The 18,945-nt window shown below is 52.1% G+C and overlaps 1 protein-coding gene across 1 annotated transcript in view; it reads right to left on the reverse strand.

Moving 5' to 3' along the window:
• The window catches only part of LOC138472790 (S-adenosylmethionine synthase), a 327,300-nt gene that overhangs the window by 35,163 nt on the left and 273,192 nt on the right, over window positions 1–18,945 (reverse strand). The window lies entirely within an intron of this gene.

Genomic DNA, 18,945 nt, shown 5'->3' on the forward strand with positions numbered 1-18,945 from the left:
ATGTCACTTCTCGGGTGAGAAAGTGAGTAGTGGCCATCTTGATGGCCGTGATCTTGTCCTCCGAGGGGAACACTCTCTCGGAGCTCGTGTCCCACATGAAGCCCAGGAAGGTCAGTCTCTGCGTAGGCTTCAGCTGAGACTTCTTGAGGTGGAGCGGAAATCCCAGCTCGTGGAGTGTAATCATAAGGGCGGAGGAAGTGTGGTGATCCACCTCTGGAGATCTCGCCCTGACGAGCCAGTCAACCAGGTATGGGTAGACGTGGTGGCCTTGGGCCCTGAGGAGCACCGCCACTGTATTTATGAGTCTGGTAAACACCCTGTGGGCAAGTTGAGGCCGAAGGGTAGCACCTTGTATTGGAAATGGCAGTCCATGATCCTGAATCGCAGAAAGTGGGGATGCAGCTACCAAATCGAGACATGTAGAAAAGTGTCCTTCAGATCCAGGGAGCACATCCAGTCTCCCTTGCACAATGTCTCTGCTATGAGTGCTGGCATAACCATCTTGAATTTTTGAAGAGGGAGGGAGAGGTTCAGCAGAACTCTCAGGTCAGCCTGGTTCTTTTGTATGGCGAAAATCCTGGAGTAGAAGCCCATTCCTCATTGGGAGGCTAGGACTCCTTCCACTGCCTGGCTCTCGACGAGCGGCCGAATTTCTGCAGAGTTGCTGTCCCGATCTGTGGAAGGGGAGGAGTGAGAAGAGGGAGTGATCGGTAAGCGGTACCCAGTGGATACTACAGAGAGTATCCATGGGTATGCAAACTTCTGTGATGCCAAAACTGGGCATGAAGGGCAAGCATGCCAACCACCGGAGACACGTGGACCTGAAGGAATGCGTCATGCCTTCTTTCCCTCTGAGGCTGATGAGGAGGAGGGGGTATTGAAAAAAAATAATAAACTTACCCCCCGCCCCCTTTGTTGTTGTTTGGGCTAGTGTTGAGTCGGCGAGCGGTCGGGCTGCCTGGACCTCCGTACTTGGAAGCCGCGGAACCCTCTGAACGTCTGCCCCTTGTCGGAGCGTAGATGTGACTGGGTGTACGCCCTGGGCGTGGCCTTCGTAAGGATAAAGACTTCGCAGTTTGCGAACGGTTTTTCTTTTTATCTAGCTCCTCATCGGTGGTGGAGTGAAAGAGGTTGCTAGCCTCAAATGGAAGGACCAACATGCGTTCCTGGACGCCTGGGTTGAATTTAGTAGCCCGAAGCCAGACAGTCCTTCTCATGTCCGTGGCGATGCATATGGCCCGGCCAGAGGTGTCACCATTTTTGCCTCTGCCATTCCCACCTTGAATCGTGACTGGCTGTGCACCAGAAATTCTGGAAGGACGTCAGTATTTCCCGCCAGAGCCTATGGTTAAAGGCTGCCAAGATGGCATCCGCGTTGGATTGACAAAGTTGCAGCGAAGCGTTGGAATAAAGCTTCTTCCCGTACGCCTCCAAGATCTTCTCCTTATTGCCTAGCAGCGCCGAGGACCACTGAGGCTTTGAGTAAAGTGATGCTGCAGCAATCACTGGAGAGTGCGGTTGAGGGTGGGCCGACAGCAAGAGTGGATCCCCCCTCCATTTGCCTATACTTGGCGTCCAGGCGCCGATTGACAGGTTGGGCAGAGTGGGGTTTGAGCCACCCTGTCTTGTCCAAGGCGACAATTTCCTTTTGCATTGGGATCCCCGTTCTAGCCGTGGGGCGTAGAGTGAGGACCTTGGCCAGTACCCCCGCCTCCGGTTGTTCAACTTCGGTTTGAGAAAGGCCCAAGTACTCTGCCAGACCTGCGAGTCATTCGTGGAAGGCCTTGGCGGACGATGGAGTGTCGGGGTCTACTTCCTCTTCTGTGTCCACCAGGGCGTCTGGCTGGTCGGGAGCGGGTGGAGGAGTGTTGGGTGCCGAGGGCTGAGGTGTGGAAACCAGAGCCGGAATCGAAGGGGCAGGTGTGGGCAGCAGAGGCTGCACCAGGGCCTGCGGCGCAGGAAGCCATAGGAGGAATGACTAAGGTGCAGGCAGATGGGCCGGAGAGAGAATGTCCCCGATCACATCCCTAAGGATGGACCCCATCTGAGGAGATCTCATGAGCGTGAGGAACCTTTCAAAGAACCTGTCCTCGCAGGCCAGTGGGGTGGCAGGTGATGTTGACGGGGTAGCAGGCGGCTGCTGGGGCCTGTGCGTACTCTAGCTGGTTGCAGGGTAAACCTACCGTGCGATGCGAATGGATAAGCTGTAGGCCACATACCTGGTTTACACCAGTCCGCCCTTGAAACTCGTTCTCCAACCTGCTCTGTTCCTCGGGGTGGTATCGGACGAGTGGCCATCTTGTCTGGCGCGGCGGGCATCTTATCGACCTACCCTGCACCTCAGGCCGAGGCCCGTTAGGCGTGTCGCCCTCAGAAGTATCGCCGGCAGTGCTGCGTGCAGGCACCCCCTCGGACATGTTGCCGGTACAATGGTGTAGCCCCTCGGGTGTACACCCGGTAAAAGAACCTTGCGGTCCCTCAGCACTTTTTCCGGAAGGACCTAAAGACTCCTCGGTCTGACGGCCGGTGCCGAATTAGCCTCGGTACCCGTGCTGGTGTGAGAACCTGAGAGGTTCCTCCCATCAGGGCATTTCCTTGGAAAGGAGTCGCCCTTGCGGGGTGCACTGGAAAAGAACAGTCCGCCCTTGGGCCTGGACTTATGCCTGAAGAAGTCCTTCTAGTCCTCTGGAGGAGACTTCTCAAAGAGCTCCCTCCACCTAGCTAGTCTGTTCTTCAAAGCATGTTAAGAAAGTGCATTGCACGCGGTACAACCCTCCCATCCGTGGTCGGGGCCAAGGCAGCGGAGACAAAGAGCATGGGGGTCTGATGTAGGGAAGAGCCCCTCGCAGACTGGACACCTGCTGAAGTCGACATGCGCCGGGGAGGAGCGTGGCACCAGAGGACCGAGTACCTAATCGATAAAAGACAAAAAAGACAGAAGAAAGTATCCGGGGAAGAGTGCGTGCCATTACATGCCCGGAGCCCAACCCAGGAGCGCTGGTGAAATCGGGCCGTTCCAGTCGACGCAGAAAAGGGGACCGAGGAGTGATGCCGGCGGGCAGAGTCAGGGGAGCGCATGCTCCCAGGGCCCCCTCCCCGCGCACCTCTAAATTTAAAGGGGAAGAAGGTTGTTTCTGGTGAAAAAGGTTCTGTGTCCCAAACCTAGCGAGGGAGGCCCATGCAGTATGGAGGAAAGGGGACGAGATGTAAAAGTATGACAAATAAGAAGGTATAATTTTCCTTCACAAGAATAATAATTATAATCTTGCTTTACTAGCCATCTTTACATACATTTATAGCTTATGAAACAGTGGTAGAGCGTTTGAACACCACAACTGGTTTTTGCATCCATTTATTTAATACAAAATCAGAGAAATATCATTTGGAAGAAAAGACTTGAATAAGAACGAAAGGTACTTGTCTGGCGTTCTCCCCACACATGTGAGGGCCCACCATGCGGGATTAGCCTCTAATTCGCCACCTTTATAAACTTTTGCCTCCCCTAAATGTGAATCCATGATTGAATATATTCAGTAGGTCTGAAGGCTCGAGAGCGATCACCACAACCCTCTAGTCACTGTTTAGAGCTTTGTTGAGCTCCCCAACGTGGCAATGAAAGGGACCAATAATTAAATAAGGGAGGTTTTGGAAATAGCTGGAGTCTGAGTAAATTGTAGATGGCAATTGGGTTATGCCGGATTGTCAGCCAGGTCAATCAGGGAAAGTCTCCATTATATTGAAACAATATTGCCTATCAGTACAAAAACTGCAGAAACATTGGTGACTATGGGCAATTTTTCTATTGGATTGAAAATGTACTTTCTAGGAGCTGCAACTGGGCAGGGGAGTAGATCCAGAAATGGTGCAATTCCTCTTGTAGGAAGGCAAAGGTTGTAACTGCTATAAGGCCAGTAGTGACCCAACATATTTATAGATCTGCGAACTTGCTACAAGAAGCGTATCATCAATAATAAGAATGAACATTCTTGCGCTATCTCGTATTTTATTTATGAAGTTGCAGTTAAGGATCAGACAGACTTTGGGGCTATTATTAACAGACGTTTTGACACAAGGAGGCATATTAAGAATGGGGTGAGTGGTATTAGAGGATTAAAGAATTTAATGGTTCTTGAACAATAGCAATTCCTTACATAGCTATGGCCTTGTACTGATGGGCAATGTTGAACTTGTCCCTTCCTGCCTAGAGGAAGTTAATTGTGCTATTGCCAAGTTAAGGAATAGCAAGGCCACAGGACCTGTCCGGATACCTCTCGATTTGCTGGAATCTCAATCTGCCTCGCAATCTGCCATCCATTTTGGTTCCTGTTTTAATTAATGTGTTGAATGTAATGTTCATCCCGCCTCTGTGAAAAAGGGTCCTGATCTCCATTTTTAAAAAGGGCGAGAAGAGTGATCCGCCATGTTCGACAATTTTAGTGACTGACACATATGACAATATTTAGTTCTATATTACAAGAGAGATTACTAAACTGGGCTACTGCTAACAAGATTACTGTGAGCATGCCGACAGGGTAAGAGTACAACTGATCAATATCTCACTTTACATTCAATCAGAAATCAAAGGCTGCATCCTCACCGCTCTGTTCAGTTGCTATGACATAAGGAGTAGAGAATAAAAATCTTACTCAGGCACCCACTACTACTAATCTAGCACGGATCCCAATCATAAAGGTAAAACAGAAACAGCACTAAGGGTTTACTTTTTTGGTCATCTTTCTTTTGTTCCTAGTATATTTAACGTCCTCTGCTGTCGGCACCATGTTTTCCTGTCCTTTTTATTCCCAATGTGTCACTCTTTCTTATAATAAAGGACTGTACTGCTAACCCCATGTACGCCACGTCATCTGGGTTTCACAGTTACTAGGATAGCAGATTGGTGATGTCAGTGGATGTTGGTGAAGGTCTATTTTTAGGGTGGTTGCTGTGGGGCTTTTTTACGATGCAACTGTGGATCCTGGATCTAAACTTAATCAAGCGGTGACTTTGTCCCACGTCTAGTGAATCAATCATTTATAATATACACAGCCTTCGCCTTCACGCACGTGAAGAGCAGTGCGAGTGCAGGCTATACTATTCAGAAGGGCAAGCAAACTCAACTACAATTGTACAAAAGAATATCCAACCAAGGTCAGATAAAAATAGGATCTTTAAACCAACAACAACAACACACACACAACTAACAAAAACACTAAGGACCCACCACCATAAGGGAAAACACAGAGAAAGCAGCCTTCTGAATAAGGGCATTCTGGGCTGGTAGACACTGGTACTCAGCAATAATCCCAGCTGTAGTTTTAAAAGTTGTTGATCACGTCTTTAAAAAGGTATACAAGGGAAACTAAAGGCATTAGGGCCCTTTAAGGTGGGGCGGAGGACAGGACCTCTTGTTCTTTGGGGCTGAACAGTCAAGCCAAGCTTTTTGGCGCTTTATTGCAGTCAAACTGGTGTTAAGACAGTCAAGTCGTGCTTCCCAATGGAGAGTCTGCATATAGACGATAGGCTCCCAGTCGCTTAAGTCGGGTTGAACCAATGCTGCCATTGAATCAAGTCGGCAGTCGAAAAAAAAAAAAGGCAAATCGGTTGCTTCCACAGGATTGAGCCTGCAGTCAACTCGAGGTGAGACGGTTGGCTTCAATGGGTCGAATTGTGTTGGGCTGCCAAAAAGCGGGAAAGCTGATCGAAGAGCTTAGAGTGCCAAAGGCAGGAGCGTAGGCCCTGTAGTGGCTCGAAGAGAGTCAAGCACAGTTGAGCAGGCTTGAAAAGCATGTCAAAAAGGTGTGAGACAGGCTTTGGGGTGTTTCTGGGCTTTCAAGTTGCTGGGAGATCCAGTCCAGGGTCTCCAGGGGCAAGGCAAGTCCTTTGTTCTGCTATACAATGCAAGGAAAGTTGTGCATCATGCCAGATGGACTTGTAGCAGAAGACACAATTTTTACAGGATTTAACCTAAAGAATAAACGCCTTTATAGCCCTATTGCTAGGGAGTTCCCTTCTGATTAAAGTATACTAAGGTGCCCGTCAGTTGTCAAAATAACAAGGTGTCCTCTGTCCAAACCTAGCTTCTAAACTGACCCTTATCACTTAAGAAAACACAAAAGAAAGTTGTGCAGACTATCCTTCCTTTGGAGTAGTCTACTGTCAGTGCCTTAAGTGGCACTGGAAAATGAGCTGGGGTTCATCAAGGGGGCGTGGCCTAACGGCCGTGGGGGGTCACCTGCTGGCTCATTAGGCCATGCCCCCTTGAGGCACGGCTCAATGGACTACAGGCATTCTGCCAGGCAGCCTTTTGGTTAGATCAGCACCCCCTTACTCCTAGCCGACAGGGTGCTGATCTCTGCTTTTTATTTGCTAAAGGCTTGCCTGGCATGGGATAGCGCTCACGTTTTCAGCCTTAATGGTGGCGCTGCCCATCGCCAGGCATCATGCCTGGGGGTGGGGGGGGGGGGGAAGCAGCACCATTAAGGCTGAAAAGGTGAGGCCGCTGCAAGCAGAGGCCTTTTTTTCATAAAGCCTGAAACTCCTGCGAATGTGTGGGAGCTTCAGGTTTAGAAAAAAAGGTCTCCGCTTCCAGCGGCCTCGCCTTTCTTCCATAATGGTGGCGCCGGCCCACGGGCATCTCTTGCTTGAAGGGATGCCTCGCAGGTGCGGCGCCATCCTTCTGGTATATAAGGCTTTTTATTTTTCTGCGAGAGCTTCAGGCTTTAGAAAAGAAGCCTTGCCCTGTAGCGGCCGTAGTGCGGCCCTGCCAGAGCCCCACCTCAGAACGAGCTTTCCGAGCCTGCCGAGGCTCGACCCTAGCTAGCCCCGGCCAACTTAAAGCCCAGTCTTCTCAGAGTTCCCCAGGAGTCCCTCCTGGCTTCAGATTCAAGGATTATCTGTGGTCTTGTCAAAGTTCAAGAAGAGTTTTTCTGCTTTGCAACTAGAATTCTCAAGTTCCTGAAAAGATTCAATGTCCAAGGTGTCTTGGGTGAAAGGATGGAACAAGTTACTTACCTGTAACTGTTGTTCTCCAGCATGGGTCTGGCATGGATTCACATGCTCATGAATATTCCCCGCCGTCAGGCTGGGAATCCTCGGTAAAGAAAAAACCAGTATCAGTTTCGTTTCTGATCTGTCTTTCGTAGTAATAACCAATCACTGGTCTCTGCGTCATACTGACCACAGCCAATGACTGCCCTCTACCTAAGCACCGCCTCTGGCAGCCATCTTCAGATTTGGAAGCACGTGAAGTGGCAGTATGACCAAGAGCCGCAGAGGGGTAGGCGGGAGGGTTCGCATGTGAATCCATGCCAGACCCATGCTGGAGAACAACAGTTACAGGTAAGTAACTTGTTCCTTCTCCAGCATGGGGTCTGGCATGGATTCACATGCTCATGAATAAAGAATACATAGCAGTACACACATGCACAACCACGGGAGGTGGCAAAGGCTCAACATTAAGCATTACATCAAACCCAACATTAAGCATCTTACCTCCTCACCAGGCTCACCTCAGGCGAACAGGTTGCGCAGCACTGCTTGGCCGACCCTGGACTCCTCCCTGGAATCCCGATCGACGCAGTAGAATTTCGTGAAGGTGTGCGTCGACCTCCACGTAGCAGCCCTGCATATGTCCAGCAGGGGCACACCAGAAAGGAACGCCGTGGTGGCTGCGATCGCTCTGGTGGAATGGGCTCTCGGACGGCCAGGCAGCGGTCGGTTTGCCAACCGATGACAGTACATGATACAGCCGGAGAGCCATCTGGAAATGGAAGCCTTCGAGAGAGCCTTCCCCTGATTGACAGGTCCAAAATTCACAAAGAGTTGTGACGTCTTCCGAAAACACTTCGTGCGGTCCACGTAGAACTTCAGCGCTCTAGCCACATCCAGCGAGTGCAAAGTCCTCTCAGCCGGCGACGGGAAGAACACAGGCAACACCAAGGGTTCGTTGAGATGGAAGTCCGACGGTACCTTGGGCATGAAGGAGGGGTGCGTCCTGAGCACTACCCTCTTGTCGTGAAAAGTCAAGTACGGGGCCTTGCAGGAAAGGGCCTGGATCTCTCCCACCCGTCGTGCGGAGGTGATGGCCACAAGAAACGCTGTTTTCCACGACAGAAACTTCAACGGGGCCGAGTGCAGAGGCTCGAACGGAGGTCCCATGAGCTTGGTCAGCACCACGTTGAGCTCCCACGCCGGGGCCGGAGCCTTCACCGGCGGGAACGATCTGAACAGTCCCTTCATGAACTCTTTCACCAGACGATGAGACCACAAGGACGTCCGGCCCGTGGTTCTGGTGTATCGGGAGATCGCAGCAAGATGAATCTTGACGGACGCGTGTGCCAGTCCAGCTTTGGCCAGCGTCAGCAGGTACGGCAGTACCTGGGGAGCCGTAATCCGTAGAGGGTTAATCTTCTGTGCGTGGCACCAGACAGAGAACCTCTTCCATTTGTGTCCGTAGCATTTAAGAGTCGAGGACGCCCAGGCCTTTGCAAAAACCTCTCTGCAGTCGGCCGGTATGTCGTATCCTCCAAACTCTAGCGCTGCAGGAGCCAGGCCTGCAAGTTCAGCGATTTCGGGTCGTGGTGGAGGATGGCGCCTCCTTCCCTGGAGAGTAGATCCGCGTCCACCGGCAGCTTGATTGGCGGGGACGCTGATAAGTCCAGAAGGTCCGGGAACCATATCTGCCTCGGCCACGCAGGTGCGACGAGGATCATCCTGCACCGTGACCTCTTGAGCTGGTTGACGAGCCGGATTAGTAGTGGCAAAGGAGGGAACGCGTAGAGGAACAGGCCCTCCCAGGGGAACGAGAAAGCATCGCCCATGCTCTTCGCCTGGGGAAACCTGCTGGCGAACCTCCGGCACTTGGAGTTCGTCGCTGTCGCGAACAGGTCGATCTGGGGTGTGCCCCACCGTCGGAAGAGGCGATCCACTAGATCCTGCCGTAGTTCCCACTCGTGGCACGAGCGCAGCTCCCTGCTGAGTGAGTCGGCAATGGTGTTTTTTATCCCTGCCAGATGAAACGGCACCAGAAACATCCTTTGGGCGACGGCCCAATGCCACAGGTCCTGCGCCTCCTTGGACAGTGCTGGGGACCTGGTTCCGCCCTGTTTCCTGATGTAAAACATGGTGGTGGTGTTGTCAGTGAAGATCCTCACCACCTTGCCCTTGAGGGACGGAAGGAAGGACCTGAGGGCCCAGAACACTGCACGGAGCTCCAGGACGTTGATTTGGAGGGACTTCTCCGTCGGGAGCCAAAGGCCTCTCGCGTGCAGATTTTCGGTGTGCGCTCCCCACCCTTCCAGTGAGGCATCCGTGGTCACTGTCTCCTGGTGGTCTGGGGTCTGGAAGTCCATGCCCGCCGTCAGATGCGCGCGGGTGCCCCACCACCGGACCGCTCGGCGGAAACTCTCGTCGAGTGTGATCCTCTCCTCGAAGCCGCCCGTCGTTTGGATCCAGCGCGCGTCCAGGAACTCCTGTAACGGGCGCATCCGGAGCCTGCACATGGGAATGAGGTAGATGCAAGAAGACATCATTCCGAGGAGGGACTTGATGGACCTCACCTTGGCCGCGTCGGAGACCAACATCCGCTGTACCTTGCCCAGGATGGACCTGGTCCTTTCCTCCGACGGGGAGGCCAGAAGGGACACTGTCGAGCTTCGCTCCCAGAAACAGTGCGTTTTGCGCGGGTACCAGGTGGGACTTGGCGTAGTTCACGGAGAATCCCAGGTCCGTGAGAAGTTGGACGGTCCTTGCCGTGTGCTCCACGGCGAGCTCCCTCGTCTTGGCTCGGATGAGCAAGTCGTCTAGGTAGGGGTAGACGTGGATCCCCTCGCGGCGCAGCTGCGCCGCCACCGGTGCAAGGCACTTGGTAAATACCCTGGGTGCCGACCGTAGTCCGAAGGGGAGGGCTTTGAACTGGTAGTGACGCCCTTGGACCACAAACCTGAGGAATTTTCGGTGCCCCTTTAGGATGGGAATATGGAAGTAGGCATCCTCCAAATCCAACGACGACAGGAAGTCTCCTTCCTCCAGCTGACCCAGGACGTGCTGGAGGGTGACCATCCGGAACTTCTGCCTTGATGAACTTGTTCAGACGTCGCAGGTCTAGGATGGGGCGCCATCCTCCCGTCTTCTTCTTCACGAGGAAGTATCTCGAGTAAACTCCGGAGCCCCGAAGCCTCTTTGGGACGAGTTTGATGGCGCCCTTCCTGAGCATCGCCTTTACCTCCAGGAGAAGCTGAGGGACGTGAAGCTCTTTCCTGGCCACGGGGGGGGGGACGCGCGGGCACCTTCTTTGAAACTCGAGCGCGTGGCCCCGGGCTAAGGCGTCCAGCACCCAACGGTCGGTGGAGATGGACTCCCACACGCTGACGAAGCTCGCCAGCCGGCCTCCCACCGGGGTGCTTCGGTGGGGGCCCGACCCCACGGCCGGTTCAATCCTGTTTCGACGAGGCTTTGCCGCCTTGACCTCCTTGGCGACGACGGCGGGGTCCGCCAGACTTGCCTCGTCCTCTGTAGGCCTCCTGAGACGACGAGCGGGCCGCTTGACGGTAGGTGGAGAAACCGCCGCCGGAACCTTTGGAGGCGCCCTTGCCTCCGCTGCTCCGAAAGGGCGTCCGTCGTTGCTGTAGAACCCCAAGGGCCCGGGCCGTCTCAGTGTCCGCTTTAATGGCCTGAAGGGAATCGTCCACTGTTTTCCCAAACAGGTTGTTCCCATCGAACGGCATGTCCAGGACTCTGGTCTGTACGTCTTGATGGAAGTCCGTAGCCTTGAGCCATCCACGCCGCCTAAGGCACATGCCGTTGCCCAACTGGCGAAACCCAGTGCCTTTTTCTTCTCCTCAGGGCAGAGTTGGAAAAGCTCGGATGCCCTGGCGATCATGGAGTGGAACGATCCAATCTCGTCGGGCGGAGAAGTCCTGGTGGGAGGCGACGACGGGAGATCCTCGTCGTATACCTCGTCGTCTGTACCCGTCGCTGCCGTGTCAGTCCCCGTATCATCCCCTTGGGTGGACGGGGAGGAGGGCTGGACGGGTCGCGACGGCTGAAAAGGAGGTGGAGCGTGAATCCTTCTTTTCTTGGGCGGGGGAACACCAGAAGGTCCCGGTTCAGGATCCCTCGACGGGAGAGGTTCCTCCGTCGGCAACGGTAGTCTCGTCCTTATCTCTGAGCATAAGGACTGTATAGCCAACAAAATGGCCACTGAGTTGTCTTGCGGCGCTGGCAGAGGGGAATCCGGCGGGTGATCAGGGGCCCCGTCGGCACCCTCAACGATGTCGTCGTCACCTGCGCCGAGATCCATCCCGACGGGCCGGTCTTTATCCACGCCAAGGCCGTGGCTTAAGACCTCGATCAGCTCTTCCTCCGAGGTTGAAGCCAAATCTACGACGACGCCCTGCCCCCCCTTTTTCTTCCCCGCCGGGGATTTCACGAGGGTCCTATCGATGGGCACAAAAGAGGACTCCCTCCGAGGTGGCAGGGAGACTGAGCCCCGAGGTCGCCACCACTGGTGTAGCCTCCACAGGCTGAGCCAGGGCCGCCGCGACAGTATCGATAGAGGGCTTGGCCGGATGGATTAAGGCCTTCACCACCTTAGGTGCGCTCACCGCCTTATCCTTGAGGGGGGGGGACACTGCCTCGCTCCCCCTCCGATGGGGCCTTCGAGCTCGACCGGGGCCTCTCCAGGAGCTTCGCCGGGTGCTCGCCCTTCCTCTTACCCGACCCAGAGCGTTGGCTCGTGGCTGAAGGTGCCGGGGAGGGTGCGCCCTGCCTGGCGCCCGTAGAGCCCGACCGTTCGGCGCTCCCGGTGCCAGCGGACTCGTGGTGCTTGGCCTTGTGTTGGACCCCCGTCGCCGGGGCGTCCTCAAAGGTCTTAGAAGACCGCTCGGATTTCTTCCTCTTCTTCTCGCCTGACGGGCTCTTCCCTTCCAGCCAGTTGGCGAGGCGCTGGTGGCGGTCCTTCATGGTCTGCTCCGACATATTGCCGCAAAACGCACAGTCCTTCTCCACGTGCGTCTTGTCCTCATGTAAGCAGTAGAGACAAAAGGAGTGTTCGTCCTCCTTAAAGACGTTCTGCAGCTGGCATCCAGGGCAGACCCTGAACAGCTTTCCGGGCGTCGAGCTTCCCTTCTCCTGGGCCATGTCCGGGCCTGAGAAGCTTCTGGAGTCCTCCAAACGTAGCTCGACGAAATCTTCACCCTTGAGGGGCGCAGACGAATCAGACACGGGTCCCCGTTGATCGGATGGAGAGTCGGTGGAGCTTGAGGCTCTTTTGACCGGAAAAAACGAAGTTTTTGAGAAAAAACGTGAAAAAAATAGCACTAACGCTCGAGAGCAATAGCACGAGGATCCCAACACATGAACGTGCGGTAAAAATCTGAAGATGGCTGCCAGAGGCGGTGCTTAGGTAGAGGGCAGTCATTGGCTGTGGTCAGTATGACGCAGAGACCAGTGATTGGTTATTACTACGAAAGACGGATCAGAAACAAAACTGATACTGGTTTTTTCTTTACCGAGGATTCCCAGCCTGACGACGGGGAATATTCATGAGCATGTGAATCCATGCCAGATCCCATGCTGGAGAAACCTCCTTAATCCCTCTATACCACTTGGGTGGATTTGCGTTGTGTTCCTCTAGTCTTTGTAGTTCACTTATCCTATGGAGCCCCTCTGGTCCTCTTTGGTTTGGGTTCCTGGCCCCAATATTCAATGAACTGTTTGTCAATTTTTGATACTCGAGTTTCTGGGGTTGCCATGCTCGTTACTGTTACTTCTTCCTCTTTGGGCTGTTATTCCTCTGTTGTGTATTTAAGGAGATTCTTACTTCTCCTTTTCTCTTTTCGTTTCCTGGTATGTCTGCCTCCCTCCACTATCAGCAACCTCGGTACCTTCTTTGCCATCAGGTCTGCTCCAGCGTCTGTTCAACAGCGGCAGTGTTCTCTACACTTTGTCTCTGGACACAAGAGCACTTCAGGGTCTGCTCGTCACAGCGTTTATCTGCTGTTCATTCTCTTTGTTGTGAGCAGGGGATTCTTTCCCGCCTCGCATTCTGGATTCAGCTTAGTGTTTTTGGGCCCCGGGCCGCCCACGGCTTTCCTGCGGTCACACCTCCAGAAGAAGCCGTGTCTGCTCGGCCTTGGTTTCGCCACTTCCGCCAGGTTCTCTGCTCCTCCTCCTTTCTCATTCCGCACTACAGCTGACTTTGCTCTGAAGCTCGGTCCCGTCCGTCAGTGATATCTTCACGGTGGGCGCCTGCCTCTGCGTACGCTTCCTCTCCATTCAAGGGCAATCATGCCTTTATTCTCACTCCGGGATCCAGAGGGGGAATGTTGTTGATTTGGGTTTGTTAAGTTCATGGAGAAACTAGCATGGTCTTAGGCCAAACAAGTAAAGGCACTTCCAACATTGTTTTGCGTTTCAACGCTGAATTAAATATCTTCTGCAGAGACTACTTTTGTTGAAGGTAGTTCCCCGTGGGAATCATGGTCTCCGTGAGAGCAGTCACTTGCAGCGAGGCCCTGCTCTTCCAAATCCATAAGGAGGGTTTTGCTTAGTGGACAACCTCCCTAGCCTCCAAGGGTGTGGCTCCACCAAGGGAAGAAGGCACTAAACCGCCAGATTCGTCACAGTTGCCAAAGAGCATGCGCAGAGATGCTTTTTCATGCAGCAGATAAACATTGGCCCATAGTAGTTATCCCACATATTCCCTTGCGATGGTTATCGAGAAAAGCTTCCCTTTTCCTTGGAGTGCTCTATCTTCACCACTCGGCAGAGGATATTGGAGCAGACTGTACTCCTAATTGAGTTCCAGATGCATCATTCAAGAATTGTGCGGAGATCATCAACTAAAGGGAGGTGTGACGAATCCCCAGATGTCGTCACTTCTCCCCTATGGGAATCCCCTTCCCACGAAGCCAGGAAGGTGAGGCTGCTACCCGAAAGTCCTGCTGGGGGTGGTACTCAGCGGGTGGATCTCATGGGGAGGGAAGGCCCCTGTGGGATTAGTAACGGCCAGGGGATAACATGGTATTCCCCAGGTCCGCCTAACCCTAACACACCTTCCTACCCCCCCCCTTCCACAAACACTTTCCGTAGTGTTCCTATGTGTTTTTGCCATACTATCAATATAGGATGCACTGGGATGAGGAAGAGTGTGGACTCCTCAAGAGACATGTTGTATCCCTTAAGTACTGAGATGAGGGAGAGACCAATTGACTCATTGGAAGACCTAAAGATCAGTACTGGGACGAGGAAGAAGTGTGGAAGCATAGAGAGCACTCATGAGAACGTAAATGAACAGTCTTGTCTTTTCCAAAACCTGATTGGGCAGAACCCATTCAAAATTAAAGACAGAATCCAGGAAGAGGAGAGAGGTTGTCCCAGTAGGAACTGCGAGTGTGGGGAATGCTCGGCGGAGACCCAAAGCAGCTACACGAAAGCTTACCGGGGAAGCAGAGAGGTTCTAACCTGGTCCAGCATGGAAGGACCATCCAGCGCAGTCGAGCAGCGGACGGCCAGGCAAGCCAAGCAGAGTGACCGCGCAGTCGCAGGAAGACGCGCCACTGAGAAGCCTAGTGAATCCTGAAACAGAAGGCAGAGAACCCAGAGACCAACCAGGCCTACACGGTAGTGATTCGAAAGGTACCAGGGATAACCGAATGATTGGAACTGGTACCAGAGGGCAATGGCAGACGCTGGAGCCACGATACAGCAGAATAAGGTAAGCTCCTGGGGGGCGGGCAGCTAAGACCTCTAGCTAAAAGAAAATGCAACACCAAGAGGAGAGAATGTCACAGATCTGGGACCAGCATCTTTTATGTAGCGTAACATAAGTCATCTTCATAGTACCTGGCAGGATAGTGAACCAGTTCTACCACAAAAGGAAAAGAGTAATACACGGGTCTAGGACCCGCACCCATCAAGATGGAAAGTTAATACAAATTGTGAACTCTAAGTGCAAACCAAGCCAGGGGAAGGGAGTAATACCCCCAGGTAATATTGAACCATGAACTGTGAAAGCAAAAAGGGCAAAAAAGCTAGGGTAAGGGAGGCATTCCTGCTGGCAGTGTGAACTGCATACTAAAGTTGAAGCAGGGGTTACTTCTGCCCAGCCCTTCTGAACTGTGAAGCCAAGAGACCTCAAGAGAAGGAATAATTTCCTCTTGGTGTCTTTGCTGAAGATTGTGTAGCATGAAACGGATCGGAAGGCGGCTCAGGGAAGGGAGTCATTTCCTGGGCACTGTGAGAACATTGAGAATAAGAATATCTGGAAAAGGGAAGCATTTTCCAGGAAATAGTGAAAACTGAACCGTGAAGTCAAACGAAGATGACACAGGGAAGGGAGTCATTCCCCTGGCACTGTGGAGACATTGAGAACCAAACACACAGAGAAGGGAGGCATTCTCCAGGAATCCAAGTGACACAAAATGATGGTCAAAAAGGTATGTTTGAGTTGTAACTCTTGCATTGGAACTAAAACCTTACTGCAGCACAAGCTGGAACTTTGTTTCCTAACTGTGGCTCTTTGTCCAGAAGAAGGGAGTCATTCTTCTGGACAAAGAAGATCCACTACCCTTCTCCTATTAGTTAGAAGTGTTAGGGCTAGAAGTAGGCATTTTGACACAACGGTGGACCCTTATTTACTTGGACATTCTGACCCATTCCTTAGTTCCATATTAGAGGCAGGGAAACCGCCCTTAAGAGTTAGGGAGAGTTAGGTGTCCTCTTTATTTTTACCTGAAGAACAATTCTTTGCCAATCACCATGCCACCATTGTGTCAGATTCGTACTTCTGCACCCTTACAGAGCAGTAGCCTCTTCTTTGCAAAATGCCACAGAGGATTGGTCAATAAGCAAGAGTGCTAAGGGTTAAATCCAGAATGCTGTAACAAGTGTTCTTTGCTCAGGTCGTCATACCAAACGTGCTTTGTCTGGAGGAAGTGTGGTGGGGGAGACGAAGTGTGGGAGCCCTAGCAAAATCCAAGATAATGGGACCTCTGTGGACTGAAGCTCTCTCCTGGGCAACTACAACTTCACCCCTTCCTCCGTCTGCCTGCATCAAAAGCATTTAAGTAATAGCATCCTGGTGGCCATTGTAAAGAAAGGACTGTCTCTGAAGCACCAGTTGCCAGATGAAACCCAGAGGATGTGGTTCTGTTCCCTAAAGGACGAAAGAAGCCTTCTCAGGGAGATCAAAAGTAGGATTCCTGGGTGGGACCCTATTGGTTGTTTTGGGTCCAGCCACCCCAGACAGCTTAATATACACCAGGCCCTGTAATGAATGGGTCAAGGTCCACCAATAAAATGACATCAATAGCTTGTGGCTGCATAGATGTGTAATCTCAGTAGTCACAATGTAAAAACCATACATGGCTTATATTTCGATTTTACAAACTACCACCAGACTTCTCGGGTACACAACAATGACATTTTGAATCAGAGTTGCTTACAGTTAAATGCGCACCATGCCTGTTGAAACCTTGGGTTTCAGCAATTGTACTCCAGAATGTATGCAACAATGACATGCTCTGTTGCTACTGCAAGGGAATGTCGGTAGACGGCAACAGGAGAGGTACATGTGTATGCAATCTTTTTTGCCATACAGCATTATGTGTGTGAGCTTGTTAAAATGGATTATCAGAATCAACCCATCATCCTCCACTGAGCCCTTGACGCCCAATCTCAGCCAAACAGTGCACAGTCAAGGTAAGGCATCATAATCATCGTGGTTATATTTAAATTTCTCCTGTGATGCATACAGCTCCTTCACTGGCCCCTTCACTTTACCTGTATCCCTTTGTTAGCCAAGGTATGCCTCCTACTGTGCATCAGCTGTGCTGCAGCAGTAAAAAACTACCTTTGCTAGCCGGGACACATCAGTCCTCCAGCTCGCATGCTCTGCCTGCTCCATCAACATTTCTGCCCCCCACAATTGCAGCACGGTCGGCAACCAAGCACCATTAACATATCTGCCCCCCCTCCACCCAATGATTATTGCGTGGCCTAGATCCATCGAAACAGTGATCCGACCAGCACTGTATTCCCCACCTCACACAGGTGCTACCATCCTCAAACTTACCTACCTCCTTCACACAGATAATATCTGCTGCGCTGTAGCACATACTGATTCTCCCCGTACTGCTTCACCAGCTTTCAAACACCCTAAGCTGTCTACACGTACCTAGCTCCTGAAACCTCATGGCATGAAGCCCCTGTGCCTTCATACAATCTGCCCCAGCACTCGAGCACCATCTAATCAGCCCACTAGCAGACACGGAGTATCCTCCTCCTCACCCCACAAGTCTTATTGTAGGGCTCCTTTCATCCTTGGAGCTCTGTAAGACAGCGATTGTGAAACCTCCAGACCAAATGCCAGCCACTGCATTTCTTCCAACCTTCTCCTGCCAGCCAGCACACCATACCCAACCCACACATGTATCCCCTTCCCCAATTGCTCTAGGCTGCAGCCTTGTTCCTACAGCCTCTTACAAAGAACACGACCACCTGCACCCAGGGCTGGATCACGTACCCTTTGCGCTCTCTCCTCACCCACCACCTTCCCTTGCATGGACACCTGTGAGAAACCAGAAGGTGTCTCTCCCACTAGTCCCCAGGGATCTGTCATCCAGATAGCCAGGACATGGCCATCGCTTTTGGATCCAGTTCCTGGGGGTGGACCAGTGTGGGAGGATCGCCCAGGTGAGGGGTCTTCGGGGAGTGGGACACCGGATGGTGAGATGCGGTATCCCCATCCCTGTAACACCTTTACCCCATCCTACCAGGTAGGATACATAGGAACCCCCCCCCCCTCTTTTACAACACGAACTCTTTCACACGGACAGCCCACTATGGAAGAACACGGACAGCCTGCTATGGAGGAAAACAGACTAACACCTGAGCAGTATACCCGACATGTCCCAATACAATGGTCAGGCGAAGTCAGGCAATTACTGACCATCACACACACACCCGACTTCCATTAAGCTTCCCCAAATGGATAAAAGGCACAGCACGAGAGCACACTAAGCGAGGCAAGGCACACGAGCAAAAGCAGTTTCGAGACTACAGCTGAACGAGAGAAGAAAGACGGCAAAACAAAGGGATCGCCAGGAGGGAAAATCTTTTGACCCTTCCGACAAGAAACCATTACTTTCAAGAGCCCTTGAGATTAGAAAGCGTAAGACCAGGAAACCAGGCTGAAGAATCCTGAATTGTGTGTTGGAGATACCCGGGCCTTCCCGCGTCAATCAAGGCGGGGAGAAGCAGCAGCCGCCGGGTTACCGTCATTGGTTACACAAACCAAAGCAGTGTCAGTGAAATCAACACAGTAGGTGAGTTGGGGAGCCTGATACAAAACTGGTCTGTGTTGAAGCTAAGGTTGCAAGCATCAAGATTGTATGGCAAGCGCTGGAACGAACAGTGTTAAGATGCGTGCGATGAAAGACGCAAGTAAAGTAGAACTGCTGATGAGTGTTTGAACTTCAAACAAGATACAATATCTTTGACAGAGTTGTCCGGCACCATGGGGGTGCTCAATAAAAGGTCTCTGTAAGTTATCCAGCTGCGAAGAAGCATGAGTGAAAGTTAAAGGTCGATATTAAGAAAAGAAAGAATTGTGAATCGAAGTAGTCCTGCGACGGGTCTAGAGAAATCCTGCATAGTGGAAAGTCTTCGATTGATATAGTTTTGGAAAATGAGATGCATTTGGTCCGAGCCTGGCAGAGGGAGACCAATTGAAGGTTTTGTGTAGGGGGCCCCGGGGTCAACCGTGAATCACCAGAGAAATTGTGCATAGGAGAATCCGGACGAGAAAGGAACTTTGAATGTTTTCTTGTCGCATCAGGGCCTCTGAAACAAGAGACTTTGAATGGCAAAGAGACTTTTTCACAGAAGGTCCTAATACTAAGATTTTGAACTGCATCCTCGTGCTAGAAAAGCCAGAGTATGTGT

Source organism: Ambystoma mexicanum, chromosome 8 (assembly GCF_040938575.1).
Source record: "Ambystoma mexicanum isolate Mex_15411 chromosome 8, UKY_AmexF1_1, whole genome shotgun sequence".
Classification (NCBI taxonomy): Eukaryota; Metazoa; Chordata; class Amphibia; order Caudata; family Ambystomatidae; genus Ambystoma; species Ambystoma mexicanum.